This window comes from Quercus suber, unplaced genomic scaffold, assembly GCF_002906115.3.
Source record: "Quercus suber isolate HL8 unplaced genomic scaffold, Cork oak 2.0 scaffold_699, whole genome shotgun sequence".
Classification (NCBI taxonomy): Eukaryota; Viridiplantae; Streptophyta; class Magnoliopsida; order Fagales; family Fagaceae; genus Quercus; species Quercus suber.
In genome coordinates, this window is record NW_027070140.1 from 162,172 (window position 1) to 175,544 (window position 13,373).

The 13,373-nt window shown below is 33.7% G+C and overlaps 1 long non-coding RNA gene across 2 annotated transcripts; it reads right to left on the minus strand.

The window, feature by feature from the left end:
- Positions 1-4,274: 4,274 nt before the first annotated feature.
- Positions 4,275-9,722, minus strand: LOC136064508 (uncharacterized). Of its 2 annotated transcripts, XR_010626128.1 has the most exons (5): positions 9,377-9,717; positions 9,124-9,288; positions 8,853-8,953; positions 8,604-8,705; positions 4,275-5,246 (listed from the first exon to the last, which is right to left on the minus strand). It is a non-coding gene; the product is annotated as an uncharacterized LOC136064508 (long non-coding RNA). The 2 variants fall into 2 exon arrangements; XR_010626127.1 differs by having other exon boundaries at positions 8,853-9,288; positions 9,377-9,722.
- Positions 9,723-13,373: the final 3,651 nt, after the last annotated feature.

Genomic DNA, 13,373 nt, shown 5'->3' on the forward strand with positions numbered 1-13,373 from the left:
TGTTTGTATTTGTATTTTCATGTCAATTGAGGGTGGTAATGACATGTTATAGGGGTGTCATGTCTATCAATAATGACATATTTTATTAGAGTCTGAACTTTGTCATGTAATGCCACGTAAAGCTTTACTTCATTTCTCATGGCACATTGCATCGTACTTTAACAGAGATGCCATGTCTATTATTGGAGTATGGAGTTTGTCATATACTGCCACATGAACCTATAATTCATGTGTCATGTCACACTGTCCATCATGTGCATGCATCATGTAGTTTACCTTACATGTCATATGTATCAGTAACAACAAACACTAATCCAGTACAAGATTTGTCATGTAACGTCACGTGAACCTCTACGTAATTTCTCATGTCATACTGTGCATTGTGTGCTTTATCGAAGATGTTATGTCTATCAAAAACAACAAATTTTATTAGATTGCAAACTTTGTCATGTAATACCACGTGAACTTTTAGTACATTTGTTATCTCACACTATGCATTGTACTTTAACAGAGCTATAAATACACTATGATATTTTGACTTGGAACGTGTTGGTGTGAGTATATAATGGCAGGAATGTACTGCTACTACAACTACTACTATAATTCAGTGACTTTTTAATGTACTACTATTTATGCATGTTTGTATTAATAACGAGGTTACGCAGCGTTTTGCAGATAGATAGTATTTAGTATAACAATACGTTATGGACACTTAAGTTAAATCCAATTAACAATTTATGCAAAGTTACATTATTTAGTAACTGTTGCAGTTGATATGCCGTCATAAGGAAATGGAACTTGAGTATGGTATTTAGAAATTGTCACTTTAACAAGAAAGTTTTTACTAAATCCTATTGTTATCTATGTAAGTGAGTATAGTATTTATAAATGTTGGGGGGAAAAAAACCATTTGTCTTCGATCACATTATTTTAAAGAAAAATATGGGAAGCAAATCAATAAGGTAGGGTGTTTTTTTTTTTTTTTTTTTTTTTTTTTTTTTTTTTTTTTTTTTTTTGAGTTAACATTTAAGCTTGTGATAGGCATCCATTTGAAGCTTTAGATTGAAATTAATAATTAGTTCTTAATATGATGATAAAAAGTAATTATTAGAAGTGAACGCTATAAGTTGAAACTTTCTAAAACAAAAAATCGAAGCTTCAGAGTCTTTTACAATTGACCAAAAAATAAAACTATAAGGGTGATTTTTTTTTTAGGTCAAAGTAACCACTATGTATGGTATCATAGAAAACTAAGGTAATATAAGCTAAACTAGGAGGCATAGAGTTCGGACGGTGGAGAAAATAATCAGAAGGGTGAGGAATTCTTGACTTCTTCCTTGATTGAAGAAATGAGTGATGAAGGGAATGCCATGCTCTCCGAGGCCGAACTTATGATATTATTATATTTTATATGTAGAAGTTTATGTTATTAATTTAATTCCATTGATTTGCAATTTACGTTCTGTCAAATAGAATTTTTGACTAATCATATGTATTGAATACAAGAACAAATTTGCATTATAACTTAGAAATAATTTCTTTAGTGAATTTTTATCCATCACTAATTAATTATAAGGTGTTGAAATATGTTTTTTTCTTTCTTTTTTTTGAGATAGATAATGGGAGAGGAAGAGGTATGAATATAATTACATGCATAAAATACTATGAAATATGTGACCATCAAACTATCACTTTGAACTCGAATTGAATATATCAAGGGAAAGGACTTGCAAGGCTAGTAGCATATTTAATATGGAGGGTAATGGCCGTAAAAATGGCGTAGTGGACCAAGGATTTGTTGATAATCTATACACATTGTGGGTCATGTAAGGTTAATATTAAAGAAAGGCTAGACTGCATTTTTGCCAATCTAAAATAGGAAATATCTTATCCGAGAGGAATGCATGTGGAAACAAAAATCTCGCATCCAATGGCTCATGAGTGTAGGCTTAATATGAACACCTCTCAACAATAATAATAAGAAGCAAGAATTCAATTTCCTTCCTTGAAGCAAATCATTGGCATTGGATCTCAGGTCGAGAGGAAATAAAGGCTTGCTATGTAGAATATTTACTATCATGCTAATAATAGTATCTGTGAGAGACTGTCATTCCAATTATTAGATCTTCATTATAACCATGATAACATAAGCACATTCACAAATTAATACTAAATACTTCCCAAAGTTCACTTCCAAAAACATACGATGTCATGGTTAAATGACACATGCTTACAAGTAGCAACAGTGGCTCAAAGCATCTTCAAAACTCAAAATATCTCTATCATGACTCCTCCACTACTGAGATCCCAGGCTGCAAAAAGGGAAATACCAGCTCACTGAAAAAATTAAGGGGTGAGCGTTCCACATGCTCAGTAAAAGAGTTGTGACATAAGAATTTAGCAGTATGCACGAGATGTATGTAAACCAAATATCTTGCTACGTGGAAATGACTTAAGTTCAATTCAATAGTTCATGCTAAATTAATTTCATGAATTAATAAACAAGTCATAATCATAGTCATATAGTCTTGCATCATTTTATTTTTGCATCATAAACCATTCATAGTTGAAAAGTCTTATTCTTGAGAAACATAAATCATAATTAATCTTTGGAAAACATTACCTTGAAGACCATAAATATCATTGCTTTTCAAATTTATTTCATAAATATCATTGCATATCTATAGTTTGTTCATAATGTTAGGTTCTAAAGATTTAGGAATTTATGTATTTAGAACTCTAATTTTTATTGTTGGCAAACCATGATCAAAATAGGTTGTTTAGTCTTTTTTAGGCTTGCTCAAAGTTATGTCTTTCATGTAAAGTTGGAATCGAGAAGCTGCAGATGCATTGGTGCATGCATTTCGGCCTGGCTCGATCGATTGAAAGTTAGACTCGATCGATCAAAAGTTAGCCATAATGTTTTTCTCCAGAATTTTTCAACTCAGCCCTACCTCATTAAACGTTTAGGGTTTTATGTTTTTGCCCTAGGTATATAAGGCAAAACCCTAGCCACGTTTTTGGGAGTTGCTCTGAGTGTATTGTTACTCATACTTTGCTGTTTGTGTGAATCTCTTGTGAGATAATTGAGGAGCTTTCCTTCACATAAACTAGGGCTTTCAAGGTAGAGATTATTTCAACATCTTGATGATCAACTCAGTTGCTGCCATTGGAGCTTAAAGAAACACAAGCGGGGGTGCTTGTATCTTGTTGGAGAATCCAAGAAAGAAGGAGTTTATGGATTCGGAGCTTGCACGTGGTCGTGTTGGTAAGTTCTACTGGTGGGTAGCATTAGGAAGTCAAGGAGAGAGCTTGTAAGTCCTTTTATATGAACTTCGATTCTTTCATATAGTGGATTCAAGTTTACCTTGAGGATAGCTAAGTCAAATCCTCCCTAGGTTTTTACTGTGTGGTTTCTTAGGTCATCATATTATTGTGTTATTTACTTTTCTGCTGCTTTATATTCTTGATATGATTGTTTGTTTGTGATAACCTAGATCTGAAGTTTGGACTAAGTAATAATCACTTGGCTAATTAACTAGGTTAATTCGGTTATGTTAAGGGGTCTAAAAACTGTTCACATAACATAAAAATAATCACTTGACAAACTTTATGTGATCTCATATCTCTTCAAGTATTTGATGCATGAGAAGTTCTTTGAAACTGAAAACATGAACCCCTAAAGGCTCACATCACTATCCCTTACCTTAAGGCAGATATCTCGAAGTCTAAATGCATGCTGTGGAGTCCCCTACTAGCCTTGACCTGTACGTTCAAAGGATAGCAATTCCATTACTTAGTACGCATTCTAACTCATAAATCCCCAATCCATTCACCATAGCTTTGGAAATAAACCCCCAAAATTATGTGTATCAATTACTATTTACAATCAATTATGGGAATAAATCCATTCACCATATTTCACTTACTAAATTAAAATGAGCTATCAAATTACATCTTTATGCAAATTTACATAGTTACTCCCTTTTCTGTCTAGTAATTTCTCTAACATTTTTAGAGCTAAAGAATAAACCCTTAACAAAATTTCAATCAACTTGAAAAATGCTATTATTTCTGTACTCATTCAATTCCAGTAAGAACAAAACCATTACAACCATATGTGTATTAGCTTTCATAGGAAATATCCCTAGCGTCCAAATTCACATTATACAATTTACTACATAATTTATAATGCGTGAACATAGAATCTGTCACAGTATCAGCTTTAACATCTTTACTCATAAAATCATAAAATAGTTGCAAATGGTCTTATTATCATATGGGGATTTTTAGACAATTTCCCTCGGATATCTATTTGGGTTATTGAACCAAAGGTATAACTCAACTAATGCATACATCAATTCTTGTTTACTTTACAATTACAATACTTGTCTAGAAAATTTAAATTTCTTTAATTTCTTTTTTTCCCATTCAAGTTTTGGCAGATCACATGCAAATATACTGGTCTCATATTCTACTATTACACAGCATGTGGTGGTACAAGTCCAACTATCTTAGCTACTAACTTTTTACTTCTTGGAGAGGAAGTGGTTGCATATAATAAAGGTCTGTTTCAGCAGCATTATAGAAATGAATTATTCCTTTTCTCTCTAGTGATTCAGCATTTTGCATATGATGCCTAACTATATTATGGGTTGCATCGTCCCCAAGTCTGTGAACATCTGCATATTGGGATTTGTCCCCATGTACCTCATTGTATGATAAATGCTCTCCTTTATGTACTGCCTGATACCCTTCCTCCTTCTCAATGGAGTCCAAGGGCGGAAATATCCGGCACAATTCAACATCGTACCCATCTCCTGTGTTCTCTACACACCATTGATAAGACTGTAATGGTATTGGTTCAATATGCTTATCTCCAATTCTGTCCAAAATGACATGCTGTGAACCGTCACCAACCTTTACAATAGCGGCCTCAATAATGACATAGAGATCAAAAGCAATGAATCCCTTTAGTTGAAGTTGTTCAATAAATTCTCACATCATTTTCACTTCGACGTTGCCCAATAATTGTAATGAATTGTAGAGGCGCCAACAACTTGCTGAGGTGCTCGATATCCGATGGATATGTTATGTAGAAGTGAGGGTCAGTGAGGTTTCTTAGTACCCCACGTTTCACCTATATTTCTGCTTTTGGCTTGGGCCTTGTTATAACAACCCATGCAACTCATGATAATATGTCTTCCCATTGTAGTACACAGAAATAATGAAAATCCATTGCCGACCTATTCACAAAATATTGTAGTTGTCATAATCTATAACTAGGCAAATAAATCATGCATATGCTAAAAAGAATTTATATTAAAACTCAACCATTTCGACTTTTTTTATACACATAAAAATAATTAAAACTCAACCATAGAAATAATTTATACACAAATAATATATACTTAACCATAGAAATAATTTATACACATAAAAGAATTTATATACAGAAATAAATAAAACTCAACCATTTTTACTTTTTTTTTACTAACCCAAATTTTTTTTTTTTTTGTTGAGTAATGAATTTATATTACTATCAACTCACATATTACTATAAAACTCAACAAAATATCATTATTACCTCTACCTATCAACTCATATGAGTTTTATACAATTAAGCGACAAGTGAACTACACCTGGCATTGATTGGGAATTCAACTAACATTTATAAATACACACACACAATCTCATGCTATACATATATATACGTGTGTGGGTGTGCGTTTCATTTTGGGAAATATGAACACATGCACTGTTAATATTGCAAAACTCATTACATGAAACACACTCCATGCAAAAGCCACGTGCATTATGAGGATCCCTCCAATTAAAAAAATTTATACGAACAACACGTAAAGACCATCTAACCAACCATTCCAACACAAGTGCACAAAATCAGAACAAGCATTCCAACAGGTGAAAGTGGATACTACGTTGGTCTTAGATCAAGACACGCACACTAAGAACCCAAGACTCGCAGATTGTGAACCAAAGAGACTTGTGAATGGTGACCCAACGACCTTGTCTTCTTCTGCTACTTTAGTGGAAATAAAGTGAGCATGGCAATTACTAATGCAATGAGAACTGGAGATGGGGTCAGGGGCATATGGTACTTCGTGTTAAGAGGTACTCGATGTCTTGCAACTCAAGTACCAAAAAGCAATAATACTCGAGTTTAAGAAATGCGAGTATCATTGAATATGCATTCATTGAGACAATTGACGCCACCAAGTTGGTGTGTGTAATAAATGAAAAACTCGAGTTCAGTAGACAACATTAAAAGAATTGGATTCATTATATGACAATAACAAAGTTTATGTTTAAACTCTTTAACTTTGTAGTAGGTGTTTTAAGGAGTTAGGACCGAGCAGATTCATATTTTTAAGCATTTATTTTTGTTCAATTGACATGATAACACTTGACTTCCTGACATATTTACTTAAGATTTGAACTTATTCTAACATTAACGCTCTTCACATTACTTTTAATAGGCACAAAAACAGGAAGAACTGCCAGAGCAAGTACTGTGCTGTTTAAGAATGAACAGGATTGATTGTGTTGATAATGGTCAAATACCAACACTTGTGACCTTAGATGAAGATTGATACGGATGGTTAGATGCAAGGTAGCATATAAAAGATACAAACACTTGACAGCATTATGTACACATTGAATCTCTGCATTTCTACCATATGTAGAAGTAAAGAAAAATTCAAAATAATAAAAATATGAAGTGTTCTTTTTGTTTTTTTTTTGAATAAATAATCATGTCTACATCAATATGCTTGTACTACTATATGTATGTCATATATGGTGAAGGTATGACTTGGGCCTTAATTTGTATTGGTACAAAGCGGTTAACAGCAACATCAATATACTTGTACTACTATAAGTTCATGTAGTAATATAGCCAATGCATCAAATTATGATTACTAAAGACTAGCTATCATTCAAAAACAATGAGATACAATTTTTTTTTTTTTTTTTTGATAGGTAAAACAATAAGATACGATTAAGTTCTATTTCTAGAGTTTCATTGTTTCCTTTAATGTTTCAAATACATAAAAGATGAGAAGTTTATAAGAAGCATATCATAAATGGAAGGAATGCTGCACTTCGTCTAGTATGTCTATTTTGGCCCTTGAATACTTATCAAGGAAATGTCTATTTTGGTCCTTGTGTTCAGTTGAGCTGGTATTCTGTTTTGAAACCCTAAGCCTTTTCTTATATAGATAAGTGCACCTTAGGAAACATGCTCACCATACGGAAGACAGCCATAGGTTTTGCTTGTAAAATTTTCTGAAATGTTTTATAAATGACCATAATATTTATTATTCTCCTTTTATTCTCCTTAATAGTCTGCTTGAAAAGTAATTGAACAAATTATGGCAAACATTAGCAGACTATTTTTCCACTGTAAAATATGTCTTTAGCAAGTGTTTTGATTGTGTGTATGACTCCATTGCAAAATAGATTGTCTGTTCTAATTTTTTTTTTTTTTTTAAATTTCCTGTTTTACCTATCAAGTGAGTTATGATAATGTTATAGACATTTGTTCCTCTCTATGGTTAATAAAACGATGCTTTAACTGAATGATGTGCACTAATTCTTTACAAGGAGTCATTTTCTTTAATAGCATCCACTGAATCTAACCCTTTTATTGGTCATTCCTTTTCTTAAATCTGTGCTAGCATTTTGTCATTGATACTTTGGGAGGCTACTAGATAATGTTGCAAAGCTAACAACTGCATAAAATTAGTGGCCATTGAAATTGCTAGAGCAATTTGGAAAATTGAACTGCAAATATGTCTTTGTGAAGTCTATCTTAATATTGGAGTCCTCCATGCAAGAAGCAATATATGGATCGAAGGACAAACCCGTACTATTCGGACCTCCCCAACAGATGTGGTTTAGAATTGGGGCAAAGAGAGGATTTTGTGTTTAAAACCGGATGAGGACTCTCATTTTTTGTTTTGTTTTAAATGCAAGAACTTGTCTTTGCTTGTTTTATTTGAGTTTTTGATACAGGACAAAACCAAACTGATGCAACAATAAAATTTGGAAGAGCAGAAAAATTATTGATAGATAACCTAGGAGTTAGCATCTAGGATTGCTTGGAGTTTGCACCAAGCAACAAAGAACAAAACCTCAAGGACTCTACCTAGGGTTGGCTGAATTATCTGCTCTTATTCTTTACAAGAATTTCTTTAATAGCATCCACTGTATTAAAATTTGGAGAACAGAAAAATAATTGATGGATAAACTACAAGTTGGCATCTAGGATTGCTTGGAATCAGCACCAAGCAACGAAGAACAAAACCTTCATGATTCTCTACATAGGGTTGACTGAGTGATCTGCTCTTATTCTTTAAAAAAAAAGTTGTTTTCTTTAATAGCATCCACTGAAGTTACATATCTACAATTAATATTTTCTTTAGTATTTTCTTTAATAGCATCCACAATTCATATTTTATAGCACCTGTAATGAACCATATGAACCATAGCTTCAATCTCAAATAGTTCTCCACCATCAAAGAACTTTTTTCCAACTCAAAATATAATACATTCAAATACAGTATAATTTATTACAAACTTACAATGTTCACTTTTGCAGTTTCATTCACAACAGTACCATCACGGTGAGAATACACCACTTCATACATCTCACCTCTCTCTATTTGCCTGCCTTTCTTGCTTGCCTACAACATGGTCAATACATTCGGCATATTAAAGCGAGGGTGTTGATTTGATGGTGTCAAATCACATTTACTACTACTTTAGAATGCAAAATAATATAAGCTTTGTTAATTTTTGCATGTTATTAATATATATAATGCTGTTCTTACAATGCTATCAGCCATGGCGCCATCTGGGCCTAGCTTCTAGATCCCAGCATATGCAACTCTATTTGCTTCCCATGCCGGCTTTTGTTATCTTTAGACAGGTTCTACAAACATTTCAACAAAGTCACTGCCAATTACAATAACAAGCTAATATATAATACTCTTAAGTATGGAACCTATAAAAGCAAAACATCTATACTACTATAACTATTACTACTATGTCTTTATGAGGAAACCAGTACTCCACGAAGATATGAAATTGATTGTCATCAACCTCCAGCAGTGATAGCTCAAGTAAAGCTTCCTTAGAAATGCCCAGCTTGCAGTACTTCGCCTTCAAGGATGCTTTGTGGCCCCGCCACAACTTCCCTATCTGTGACACTACTCATTTCCTCTCCTTGGCAAGTTTGATGCGGTTTGCAGGAATTATCCATTACGCCTACCATGTGTAAAGTTGAATTAATAAGTGTCACGTTTTCAACATAATAACAAACTTGCATAAAGCTTTAAACAAGTAATAAAGAAACCTCTTTTATCATTGCTTTTTGCCTAATACCTGAATGGCTTCCCAGAACCGATTCTTGTATTGTTGTGGCACTAAAGGCCAACAAACATAATTGATTGGGCACATGTCATGCCTTCTTGCTATTGTTCCCAACCACCTTGCCCAGGGCCCAACATTTTTCCCAACCAGCTGGCCCGCTTTATTTAATTGCAGGAACAGTTTTTTCCTCGGTGGCATATTCCAAATGTCATCAAACCGGTTCAGCCCACGTTTATTGGGTACAGTGTCCGCTCCAGCTGCAGGTACATCCTCAGGATCTATTAAACCACCAACAAGTTGCATCAAATTACAATGAAACACAAAAGAATGAAATGTCAAGAAACTAGCCAATGAATAAGAACCTTCATAAATATGTTTTGTCAAGAGAACCAAACAAACTATGTTAGAATATTTATTACATGATTAAATAAATATACTTTATTATCAATCTAACTTTTTAATAGATTCTAAAAAATAATAATATTAGTAGTGATAAGTAATATTTTTGTCATGAGAACGTCATCTTAAGTTCAAATCAAACTATGTTTTAACAATTACACCTCCCGATTAAGTTAAATAATTCATATGTCAATCTCACTTATTGAGAGCCACACTTTGTCTTCCATTTTAGTCAAATGATCCACGTTATGAGTTCCACTCTTTAAGAAGTATTAGGTGATTAAATATACTCACTCTCTCTCTATTTACGAGTTTGGGATAAATAGACTTGTCAAGTGTAAGAGCGGATTGTCAACAAACACATGACTTTTTTGGGATTAGGTTTAGTTGAACTTCTTCCTCTAATTAGTGTAAATTCTAACATGATATCAAAGTCTCACATTGGCAGTGTGGAAACTTTGGTTTGATTTATGTATACCTTTTTTGTATGATTTATGTATACTATTACTAATTAAGACTCTTTACCTAATAGCTTAAAAATTTTAGGTTTGAATATTCTAATAAACTTTACTATGCCATTAGTCCATTTATCTTTCCTATCTACATTCATGGTTGGAATTTTCTAATTTGATTTTATGTCTTATAGTACATCTACTTCCCTACTTCTTGCTTCATATATACTGATGTGGGACCTTCAAATTGGAATAAAACCAACAAAGGCAGGAACATATCTGATTTTTATTTTTATTTTTTTCCCAATATAGTTGTATATGTTATAACGAATAGTTGTATTTGTTTTACCTGAGGATTCACAATTTCATTCCCATGGAGAGTCCCCATCAAGCATTGCACCTTGAATATATTGAAGGCATCCTATTAATATCACATAACAATGCATTGCAAAAAGTTGTGTTTTGCTAAATAACATTTGCTTGGTACTTGAGAAGGATTTGAATCACGCATACAAGGGCTAGGTTGGGCGAACATTTCTCTAATGTGCGTCATCACTTCGGCCATTTGATGTTGGTTCTTGCTTCTACTTGGGAGAGTTGTTCTTGTACTTGGGCTAGTTGCTCCCTAAGGGAAGTCTCCAACTCCGAAATCCTTTGGGTTGTTCTGCTTGACGACAATGGAGTTGAGGTAAACTATGAAAGGTTTGTGGCACTTCTTCCAAATGGGGTGATTCCAAATCCCACCCCACGTACACGTCCAGGGTGCTCTGGACCAAACACCCGCGCATATGCATTGTCTTTGGACCAGAGGACTCCACCACCAAGCTCTCCTTGTAGACGCATGCCCTCTTGAGTCAAAAGTTCTTCCATCTGATCCTGTACTTTTTTCCACAAGAATCAAATAATATATTACACACCATAAACAATACAAACATAAAATACACTAAAATTCGATTCAAATTGTGTTTACCATGTTCTCTTGCGCATGGGCAGTAACAGCAACCGGAGGGCAAACCAAAAAGATGATATGGGATAATGAGACAAAAGATCTCAAGAATATTATTATAATTTTCTAAACGAAGAAGATAAAAGAGATTCTGGAGAACTTGCTAATTACCATTGTGGGGATGTGACTATACAATGACAATTAAAGCTTTGACATGATAGAACACTTGCATTGGGGATATAAATACCCAATTGTTATTTTATATTCAAAATTTTAAAAATATTGCTCGAGTATATTTTAGAACCTATGAATAGTTGAATTTTATATATATAACTAATTATTCACTTGGATGTAAAAAAAAAAAATATATATTATTATATTAATTGAGAAAGGTGAAGAGAGGAAAAAGAAATGAAAGAGAACAAAGAGGAACATGATTTTTTTTTATATATTATTTGATAATGTAGTTTATATTATTTTAATAAGTTGTATATAAAAAATAAAATTGAGATGTTAGATGAGTTATAAAATGAAATAGTAAAATAAATAAAGTAAGTTTTGATGTTAGGTGAGATGTTGGTTAATAATTCTTTTAAAGAAAGTTTTTATAGGGAAAAAAAAAAAACAATTAAGAGGCCGTTTGATAATGTTATTTTAGTAACGTTGTTTATATTTTTTGGAAATACGTGTGGGTGACAAAATGTATAAAAATGTGTGTAATATTGTTTAAACACTGAAAAATGTTGCTTAAAACACTTTACCAAACAATTATATTTTGACAATTTTTTTTATTTTCCATAAAAATAGTGTCAAAACTTTACTTCACACTTAAAAATATTAAAATATTTTTAAATAATAGAATATATATAGATTTGCAAGAGTATGCAGTCAATTGTCTTTATTTCGAAACCCTATGAAGTTGTACCAATGCTAGAATAATAGGGCCGAACTACAGAACAGGGGGCAAGTAGCCAAAATTATTTATCCTTAATTTTTTATTATTATTTTATTTTGGCCAAAATGAGAATTCATTAGAACGACCATGAAGCTAGTTAATACAAACTAACTACAAAACGTGTCCATATTTCAGGCCCTTGTTTCTTTCTTCATGTCAAACTTGAGGGATATTTAAGAGCGACCTTTTCTCTCCCCTGTAGGAGTCCATCTCTCCACCTCCGTGTGGTTTTTTCTGTCACCTCAGTGTGATCAATCCCTACAACTGTGTGGTTTCTTCTCCACCCCCGTGTGGCTTTACTCCACTCTCAGTGCGTGAATTTTCTTCTCCCCACTCTCTTTGTGGTCCTTTCTATTAAATCTGATTTTCCCTAAGCTCTCCCCAAATCTCAATAGACTTACCCACATTATCATACCCATCCTCACGAGTTTACTCAGGGAGACAATCAGCGTTGCTAATTTGTGGGTTTGGTTTGTCTTCTCTGTACAGTGGGTCAGCTTGCCGTTCGTGGGCCTTAGTGCGGGTATTGGCCAAACCCACAGTTGGGTGATCGAAGTTCCATTTGACTCGCCCGCTTGTAGCAAGTGCTTTTTTCCGGATGGAAGTCTCGATGCAACTATTCACTGACAAAGCCAAATCAACGCCAATCTTCGACAATGAAGTCATCTTCAGTGAGGAATCTTCCGAATGGTCATTTTTCTGGTGTGTTTCTGTTTGGGCTTCTTTGAGGCTTGGTTTTTTTCATTTGCTTATGGGTTGGTGATGTTATTAGCTGGATGTTGGAGTCCTTAAATTTGTGGGTGGGTTTTATACCATTTGTTGTTCTTGTATTAGGTATGAGAATTCTATCCTGGAACTGTCAGGGTGCTAGTAGAGCCCCAACAGTCAAAGCTCTCAAGGCGCTGGTTCATAAAGAAAGCCTAGATATTATCTTCATCTCAGAGTCAAAAGCAAAGTCTCCTAGGGTAGAAAAAATTAAAGAATGTTTGGAATTTAGTGGATGTTTCTGTGTAAATGCAGAAAATAAATCTGGTGGTTTGGCCTTATATTGGGTTAATGGAGTTAGTCTGGAAGTTATCTATGATAATAAAAATATCATTGCATGTCTGGTTTATTCTGATCCCCCTTCAGATGTCTGGCTTCTTCTTCTGGTTTACGGCCCCCCTAAAGTTGCCCACAGAGAAGCTTTTTAGGAGTTAGTCACAAAATTGACAGAATCATTCTCAGG